A 10,025-nucleotide genomic window follows, 5' to 3' on the forward strand; every position below is an offset into this window, starting at 1 on the left:
AGTAGATAGGGAAGTAGGGTCGAATCCACAGGGAAACCGGTCTCTCTATTCCTAATTAAGTAATATAATCTAAATTACCAAGTTAACCAATGATTATTATTATAAAAGGGAACTAAACTACCAGGAGTAAAAATAGGGAAGAAAATCAATAATAAGGAAGACTAGGGTCATAGGTTCACCAATAAACAATACTCTGGGGTAAAGCATAGTAATCAATTATTAACGTTGCATAGATAACATGGATGTAACAGGCTCTCGCAATTTATTAGATCTAAGTCCTAATTAATTGAAGATAGCCTTTAATATTAAATTAACATTTGCTCGATTCATCAACTCAATATTGCTATACTTTTACAAGCCATAATTGTAAAGCGTTAAAACAATTCAATAAGAAACTATCATGCAATATCAATAATCAATAATAGTCAATCATCAATGCATCAATCAACCAGATCATAAAGGGCTCTCGCTACGTATTATGATCACTTAATTAATCTACCAGTATTAAATCTCATCTCTCGAATCTTGACTTAACCATTTATAAATTAATCTGCCTATTGAAACTAGACCTAAACATCAATTCTCATCTCTCGAATCTCGAATCAATATTGTCAAACTCATGCATAAAAGATCTGCGCAAATCTAGTCACAGAGCATTAAATCAATCAATACGAAATTGATCTAGCATTGACAATTAACAACAATAAATTACCCCTTCAAATTATTTATGGATCCCCATAAACCCTAGAAATAGAACTACTCACACATAATTAAATCTAAACAAATCAAAGTAATAAAACAAGACATGATGCAAGTATTAAAGAGAATAACTGAAATCAAAAGAGAAGAAATTGTTACCAAAAGAAATCTGGATTAAAGAATGGAATTAAGAATAAAGTTGAGAGAATTTAAGAGAGAGAAAATATTCTAAGTAGAGAGAGAAAGTCTAAAAGAGAAGATCCGTGAAAATAATCGTCCTAAAACGTACTTAAACAAAGCTCTAAACAACTTCCTAATTAGAACTAATTGCTCGACAAAAGAGCTCCTCCAGAAACACGCACCCGATTGGGCACGCCTTTTTCTCCGCGTACTCTTCTAAACAGCCGCGCCCGATCGAGCTAGCAGCTCACCCGATCGGGCGCGCCTTTGGCCATGCACCAGCACAACTCTTGCGCGCCACGCCCGATCGAGCTAAGCTTGCCCGATCAGGCCCTTGCTTCACCTCAAGGCTTGGAACTTCGATTGGGATTATTTCTTCGGCCCAATCTGGATATCCACTTAGGGTCTTGATCATTCGGTCCAAATATCTCGGTATCCTGATTACCGAGCCCTTAATCACCCGCTTGATGACTCTAACCGGTCTTGGGCTTCAAAGATGGCCGTGCTCCTCCAATTTCCGTAGTTGATCCATGAAAACCCGAGAAAATGCTCCAAAAGTGCAATTTCCTACAAAACTCAACCAAAACTACGAAAACACTAGAAAACACCAATTAGTAATAAAAGTGGCTCGAAAGATCCAAAAACACTAATAATTATGACCAAGGGACGGGGGTAAATCACTATATAAAATAGACATATCAGTATTTGAAAAGACGATTATACCCCCAGATAAATGAAAGGGTAAAGTCGTATCCCCTAATCAAAAATAATTCCTAAGTCCTCTAACTAAAGTAGATAGGGAAGTAGGGTCGATCTCCACAGGGAAACAAGTCTTTTTACTCCTAATTAATTAATATAATCTAAATTATTTAAGTAACCAATATTTATAATTAAGTAAGAAACTAAACTACTAAGGTTGAGAATAAGAAGAAAACAATATATGAAAGGATCTAGGGCATAGGTTCACCAATAAATTATACTCCAGGGTAAAACATAGTAATTAATAATTAACAATGCATAGATAATATGATTAACAGGCTCTCGCAATTTATTAACCAACATAGATCTAACAGACTCTTGCAATTTATTAGACCTAAGTTCCTATTAAAAATATCCTATAATATTAAATCAACATCAGCTCGATTCATCAATTCACTATTGCTAAACATTCACAATCAAATTACATCTTCTCGATTCATAATCTAATTGCAAAGAATTAAAACAATTCAATAAGAAATTATCATGCAATATCAATAATCAATATTAACAAACTATCCCTTCATATTAATTATAGATCCCCATAAACCCTAGAATTAAACTACTCACTTCATCATAATTAAACCAAACAAATAAATAAATAAGAACATGATCAAGAAAGCAATTAAAATAGCTGAAATTAAAAAGGAAGAAATTGTACCAAACTAAATCTGGAATTAATGAAGGAATTAAGAACAAGAGTTAGAGAGAATTTAAGAGAGAGGAAAATACTAAGTAGAGAGAGAAAGTCTAAGAGAAAAAAGGTAAGTAAATAATCCGTACAAAACGTATATATACTTCCCCTAAAACAAGAATTAACTAAACTAAATCAGACACTAGGAAAAACACGCGCCCGGTCGGGCGAAGGGGCGCCCGATCGGGCCCGCCTTTTTTCTATGCCCAGTCTAAAGTGCCGCGCCCGATCGAGCCTACGCTCACCCAATCGAGCGCGCCTTTCCTTGATAGCCTTCATGCGCGCAACCGCCCGATCGGGCGTATGCTTGCCCGATCGGGCCCGGTCTTCATCTTCAAGGCTTGGACTTCGATTGGGCTAGATTTCTCGACCCAATCCATATTTCCTCTCGGGTCTCGAATACATGGTCCAATTGCCTCGTGATCCAAATAACCGAGCCCTTAATCACCGGCTCGATGGCTCTAGCCGGCCTTGGGCTCCAAAAGTGGTCGTGTTCCTCCAATGCTCGTAGTCGCTTCATAAAAATCCCGGGAAAATGCTCCAAAGGTGCAATTCCCTGCAAAACTTAACCAAAACTAAGAAAACACTAGAAAACACATATTAGTAATAAAAGTGGCCCTAAAGGGCCAAAAACACTACTAATTATGACCAAGGGACGAGAGTAAAACACTATATAAAATAGACATATCAAACTCCCCAAAGCCAAACCTTTGCTTGTCCCTAAGCAAAGAGCTCATCAATGAACATATAAAACATACTTCACCCCAATAAACAAATCAAAAGCCAACGATTCAAGGTAAAATTAAACAAACATGCTTCAACATCAATCAATCTTATTCATCTAATCACCCTTCCTCCCCAAAAATTGTCAAGTAGAGCAAACCACAAGAGCATATAGAATTCAAGACTAGTGCTCACACACTCGACTCTCATTTATGTGGCGAGTAAAGAATGTACTCGATCGCTCTCCACCCAACCCCTTTAATGTCAACAATGCCCTCCCAACTCACACTCTCGTGTGTATAAAAACATTGAACGCTCATCCTACTAATCGACTCGAAATATGTCAAGTCATAACTTGCATTGAAAAACAACACTTTCACATTAACATAACTTCTATGCACAAGGTCGGAAGGTCTTTTAAGCTTGTAATGTAGGGCTAGGGTAAAGGTAGGATAAATTTGGGATTATGTGAGAGAAAAGCTATGCTTAAGGGAGAAAATCCTAATAAAGCCCATGATCAAAATAAATAATGATCAACATCTCCTACATAACCAACTCTAACATCAACCAAATATACTCCAATCATAATAAATAATCCCAACTCTTACAATTTCACTCATAAGATATAATAATGAAGAAGTAGAGTGAATAAACAAACTTTGAACTCATAACTTGAAATATTTACATTGAAACTCAACTTTTTTCCTTTCTCTTGATTAACCTTCACTTATAACATTTGAACATCAAGCATTTTTTCTTTTTTTTTTTTTTTCTTAGAAGTCCACTTTCTTTTTTTTCATATTTCTCACTTTTTTTGAACTTCCTATTTTTCATCACACTTTTATTTTTCTCAATAATATACAACTTTCAAACTCATAAAAACAAAAATATGATCAAGAACAAATTACTTCTCAAAACCCACCCAAATTGTGCAAATAAAGTGCACGCTACAAAACTCCCTTACCTCACTCACTAATAGCTCCCCCAAGCCAAGCTTGGGACTAGTAACCAATGGGGAAATTAAGGCTTGTAATGTGGCTATAAACAATAAAAGGGCACAAGCAACAACATGGGTAACAAGAAGGGAACAAATGTATCTAATACTCTGAAGGCTACCTAAAAGAATGAACGCCTTCGTCCTCCTCATGTGCATAATAAAAAGTCATGAAACACTACTCATAGTTGCAAATCAATACTCAAATTCATTGACATACCAGGAATTATGGAACCATCACACATTTCCTAACCAAATCAACTAGTCAAGCACTATATTCACAAGTAGTTGGACAAAATTGACGCATGTTAAGGAATCCAAACAATTAGACTTCAAATCATGACCAACAAATCCACAATATTCATCATCAAATACCAAGAATCAAAACAATTTTCTCAAGTATGGGGCACAGGGAAGTATGATTTACAATTCATTGGAACGTATTTTTGAATTTTTTTTTATTTTTTTTTCAATTTTTTTTGTATTTTTCAAATATAAGAAAGCAATAAAAAACTACACTAGGAAAGCAAATAAAAACTATGCTAGAAAGCAAATAAAGAGAGAAAAGGAAGAGAATTTCCAATAAAAAACTACACTAGGAAAGCAAATAAAAACTATTCTAGTAAGCAAATAAAGAGAGAAAAGGAAGAGAATTTCCAAGTGAAAGAACACCCCCCCAAGCCAAATCAAGCAATGCCCTCATTGACTTGGGAGAGTAGCCTTCTCTTCATCCTCATCCATCCTAGAGTACCCCCCACCGTGGCTAGAGCCGGCACCTCCATGGCTAGAGCCACCACCACCATACCCCGAACCACCGGCATAGTAGTTGGGGTCTACATTCCCACCCATACCCCCATACCCGTGGACCGAAGAGTAGTCCACATAAGTTCCATAAGCACCGGGGTGAGAATACCCTCCTTGGGGATATTAGAACCAATCGGGAGCAAGGGAATCGGGAGGAATAGCCCCCCGACGGGCATAATCATCATACATTGGGTAAAGGCCCCTCCCAAGGTTCCTCTCAATAAGACCAACCCTCCCATCTAGGGTGCTTAACCTAGAGTCTAGGTTTTGCATCATGCCCTCTACCCTTCCTTTCCCCGTCTCAATGCGGTCTAGTTGGCTCCTAAAAGCCGAAAAGTCATATGGGGAATTTGGGTCGACATTGTAATCGACCGAGGAAGTTGGCATGCCATAGGTGAAAGGTGGGGGTGGTTGGTAGTGGGGTGAGTGGCGAATGGGGGATTGGTGAGGTTGTGGTGAGGGATGAGGTGGTTGAACCTCACCTTGACCATCTAACTCGAAAGTATAAGAGGGCTTCCCCCTCTCAAATTTGGTCAAGGCGGGGTTGGGTAAGGTAAAGGCTTGGTCCCTCCTACCCGATTGTCGGTGGACAATCCACCAAGTATCACTCCCCACCGGTTGTACCCAATTCAAGCTCCCTAAATAGGGTAGGTCCATCAGGTTCGATCCCACAACTTTCCTATGGTCATCGGGGTTCCAACCTAAGTGTTTCCTAGCTATATGGGTCACTAACCCCCCAAAGTAAATAGGCGCTCTAGACCTACTAGCCTCGGCCGCGTTGGCCGCCCTTTGGAAATGATTGGCTATCCTATGGGGTATGTTTAATTTTTCAGCGTTAGGAATTAAATAGGATGCCAATAATTCCAATTCATCCCTACGAACATTTGTCGGTTCATGCCTCCCAAAAATGGTGAGGCCGACAAATCTTTGCCAAAATTTGGGGACGGGATGTTGAATCCACGTCCCTTTGGCATGTTGGAGGTTCACCAAATCCTCCCCTGTTAACCTCTTATAGACCACGACGGTGTGGTCTTGCGAGGGTTCAATAGGCTTGTCCGATTTCAAGTCAAACAACTTACCAAATTCTTTCAAAGTTAGTCTCACATTGTTGTTTAAATCGAAATTGGACATAAGTGATAAGTGCATTCAGTTTGATAACAATAAAACTTGATATAAATTCCAATGTTAAATAATCATAAGTATCATGGCACATTTGAAACAAAACAAAATCATGCCTATGCCCTTAAACAATTTTTCTACATATTTATCAAGACCTAGCCTAGCTAAAGTAGGATGATGAATGAAACGGGTAGAAATTACCTGACGATCGATGAGGTTGATCATCCGAACCCGTTGCTCCTCCGAGGTGATTACAACCTCCTCCCATCCCGGAATTTGAAGGTCTGGGTTGATTGTTGGTTGTGGTGCAGTAGAGCTCTCACCCCTTTGATTTCTTGAATGCTTGGAGGCCATTATCTTTGAAAAATAGTAGAAAATTTGAGGTTTCTCTCTCTTAGGGTTTGGGAAAGGTTGAGAGGAAATTGGGGAAATTTAGTATAGGGTGTAGAGGAAGGTGAGGGGAGATGGAATATGTAAAAAATTTTGATTTTGGATGGAAGAATGGGAGGAGATCTTGGATTGAAGTGTAAGTTTAAGGTTTGAAAATGGAGGTTTAGAGAGAGAAAGTGAATGAAGAAGATGAAATAAGGAGGAAATGAGGAAAGAAAGAAGAGAAAAGAAAATAAAGGGGGGGGGGGGGTCGGCCTGATGGCGTGCCCGATCGGGCGAGCCTCGCCCGATCGGGCGAAAGTGCGAACATCCAGAACTCAAGTTGCGCGCCCGATCGGGCGCGAACGCGAACGAATTTTCGCCCTTTTTCTCGCTCGATCGGGCAAACTTAGCCCGACATTTCTTTTTCATTTACTCGATTTTCCAAAAAAATTTCCCGATCGGGCGAAAATAGCTCCTGAATCCACTGAGCTTGCGCGCCCAATCGGGTTGTTTCGCCCGATTGGGAGAAACTGGTTCCGTTTTTTTAGCTCACTTGCGCGCCCGATCGGGCAACATCGCCCGATCGGGCGAAATTGCTGCTGAATTCTAGGTAGCTTGCGCGCCCAATCGGGCGAGCCTCGCCCGAGAGAGCCTTTTTCCTCCGATTTCGTTTCTTCTTCAAAATTTCTCTAAGTCTTTATACCCTGTCAAATTCATACCTGTACAACAACACTTAAAACTGGTGAAATATCACTCTCCTCGCCTCTGTAAGAAAAAAAAAAACAAAAATAAAAATAAAATAAGGAAAAATAACGAAAAGGAAAACTAGCCTATAAAGCATGAAATACGGGTTGCCTCCCGCAAAGCGCTGGTTTATCTAGGTCCCGCACGACCTTTTGACCACCTTAAAACTCATGTTGGAAGTGGAGTTAGGAGAGTCTCCTCCACATCTCTAATGGTAGCACCTTCATGATACACTTTCAACCTTTGGCCATTCACCTCGAATTCTTCACCTTTGTCATTCACCAACTCTACCGAACCAAATTTGTTTACCTTTGTGACAGTGAAGGGACCAGACCATCTAGACTTCAACTTTCCTGGGAAAATCTTCAATCTAGAATTAAAGAGAAGAACCTTATCGCCCGGTGCAAACTCTCTTGGTAGGATCCTCTTGTCGTGCCACTTCTTGGTCTTTTCCTTGTAGATCCGCGCACTATCATATGCCGACAATCTAAACTCATCCAACTCATTGAGTTGAAGGAGTCTCTTCTTACCCGCGGCCTTAGAATCCATATTAAGCTCTTTGATCGCCCAAAAAGCTTTGTATTCCAATTCTACGGGAAGATGACATGCCTTACCATAAACCAATCTATAAGGTGAAGTACCGATCGGTGTTTTAAACGCTGTCCGGTATGCCCAAAGTGTGTCATCAAGCTTCATGCTCCAATCTTTTCTTGACTTGGCTACTACCTTTTCTAGGATCGCCTTGATTTCCCTATTAGAGACCTCAACTTAACCACTAGTTTGAGGGTGGTAACTAAGCCCTGTTCTGTGATATACGCCATACTTCTTGAGGAGGTTATCCAATTGTCTTTCATGGAAGTGGGTACCCGCATCACTGATAATAGCGCGTGGAACACAAAACCTGGGAAATATGATCTTCTTGAAGAGCTTAATGACTACCTTGGAGTCATTTGTTGGTGAAGCTATGGCTTCTACCCACTTCTACACATAATCGACGGCTACAAGTATGTAACAATTCCCATTGGAAGATGGGAACGACCCCATATAATCGATACCCCAAACATCGAATATTTCAACTTCGAGAATCCCAGTTTGGGGCATCTCATGCCTCCGCGAAATGTTGCCAGTCCTCTGGTAAGAGTCACAAGCCTGCACAAAAGTGTTAGCATCTTTAAACATAGTAGGCCAAAAGAAGCCTGACTCATTAATCTTAGCCACCGTTTTAGTGGGGCCATGATGTCCACCATAAGGTGAAGTATGACAACTGGTAAGGATGCCGTGAACCTCCCATTCGAGAACACACCTGCGAAATAATCCATCTGCACACTCACGAAACAAAAAAGGGTCATCCCAAAAATAATGTTTAACATCATAAAGGAAATTATTTTTTCTGTTGGTAGGACAAGTCAGGAGGTAGAGTACCACCCACTATATAATTAGCAAAATCGGCGTACCAAGGGTGATGCTCTACAACTGCATACAGGTTGTCATCAGGGAAAGAATCATCTATAGGTAAAGAATCCTTACCCTCATCATACCTGATACGTGACAAGTGGTCTGCCACTACGTTCTCTGCTCCCTTTTTATCTTTTATTTCAATGTTGAAATTGTTTCGGGGTTTTCTGATGTCCTGCGGGAGAGTTACAATTCCGAGACTGGAACCGGACGCCTGTACCTGCAAAATAACGGAGACTCCTGAGAGCTCCGCCTCCAACGGTCAAGTTAGTACCTGATTAAGGAGTAATTAATACAGAAATTAAAGTAATAAGGTCTCTCTAGGTGAGAGTATTTAATGTAGGTAATCTGCTTTGCTAGCGAGATCAGCCGGTTATTAGTGTGTTCCGTAATGTATTCGGTCCCTTGATTAATGAGGATTAATCGAGTATTTATAGCCTTGGGAAGCGTGCAACTCTCTAGGTTTAAGGTAAACCTAGGGCCGAACGGGCTTCTAGACTGAAATGGGCCTTGATGGCCGGTTGTCCCATTTGGCATGGGTGGACACGTGGCGTGTCTTAAGTGGTCCGTGGAGGACGCGTGGCGGAACCTGGTTGGTCCACTTGTCAAACGGCGCTTGGTGGATAAAAATCCCCTAATCATTTGCCCCTCACAGGTGGCACGCGACTGGTCACGTGTCGCCTGTGACAGGCGTCGCACGGTGACAGGCGACGGCCCGTTACAGGTGTCACCTTGCAGACGGCCGGGAGACTCTCCCGCCCAAATTTGAATTCGGAAGCGACCCTTCGCCTTCTCATTTTGCCTATAAAAGGAAGTGCTGACTTCGGTCATTTTCACATTTGAGAATTTTTGCGAGAACATTCGGACCCCTGAACTTGCTCTGACATTTTCGGACATTTTCTGCCTACCGCCTGTTCTGACAAGCCGACTGACCCGAACTTTCAGGACTTCATCAACTGTCATCCGTTCAGGTAACTCAGTTCTCTTATTCTTAATTTTCTTTTTATTTTTTGAAATGGCACCATGGAAGCACACGACACGCCCTAAGTTAGTGATCAGCCGGTCACCGGGGACGGCTGAATCTAGGACTAGGAGTGCCGCCTGCCCTTTTCTGGACCCCTCTTTGCCCTTTATACAAAGTCCAACTGAATCTGTGTCTATGCAGAACGTGATGGCCAGAACAAAAAAGACTGCTAGAATATCAAACTCAGACGGCTCCTCCCAAAGGGTACTCCTTAGCGAAACATCTGACCAGGCGCCAGATGTGGAACGAGGCGACTGTCAAGCTGACAGTTCTGAGAGAGGGACCAAGGTGTTCCCTTCTCATCTAACCGTGGACATGTCTAATTTACCTTCTGCTCCTTCTAAGGGAGAGGAGGCGGGCCCCTCTAGTAGAGGGGAGGAGTCGTCCTCTTCGGACTCGTCAGGGGACGAGTCCGATTCCAGCTCTTCTGACCATAGTTCTTCTGACTCAGAAGAAAAAAC

The sequence above is a fragment of the Chenopodium quinoa genome, unplaced genomic scaffold (assembly GCF_001683475.1).
Source record: "Chenopodium quinoa cultivar QQ74 unplaced genomic scaffold, ASM168347v1, whole genome shotgun sequence".
Classification (NCBI taxonomy): domain Eukaryota; kingdom Viridiplantae; phylum Streptophyta; class Magnoliopsida; order Caryophyllales; family Amaranthaceae; genus Chenopodium; species Chenopodium quinoa.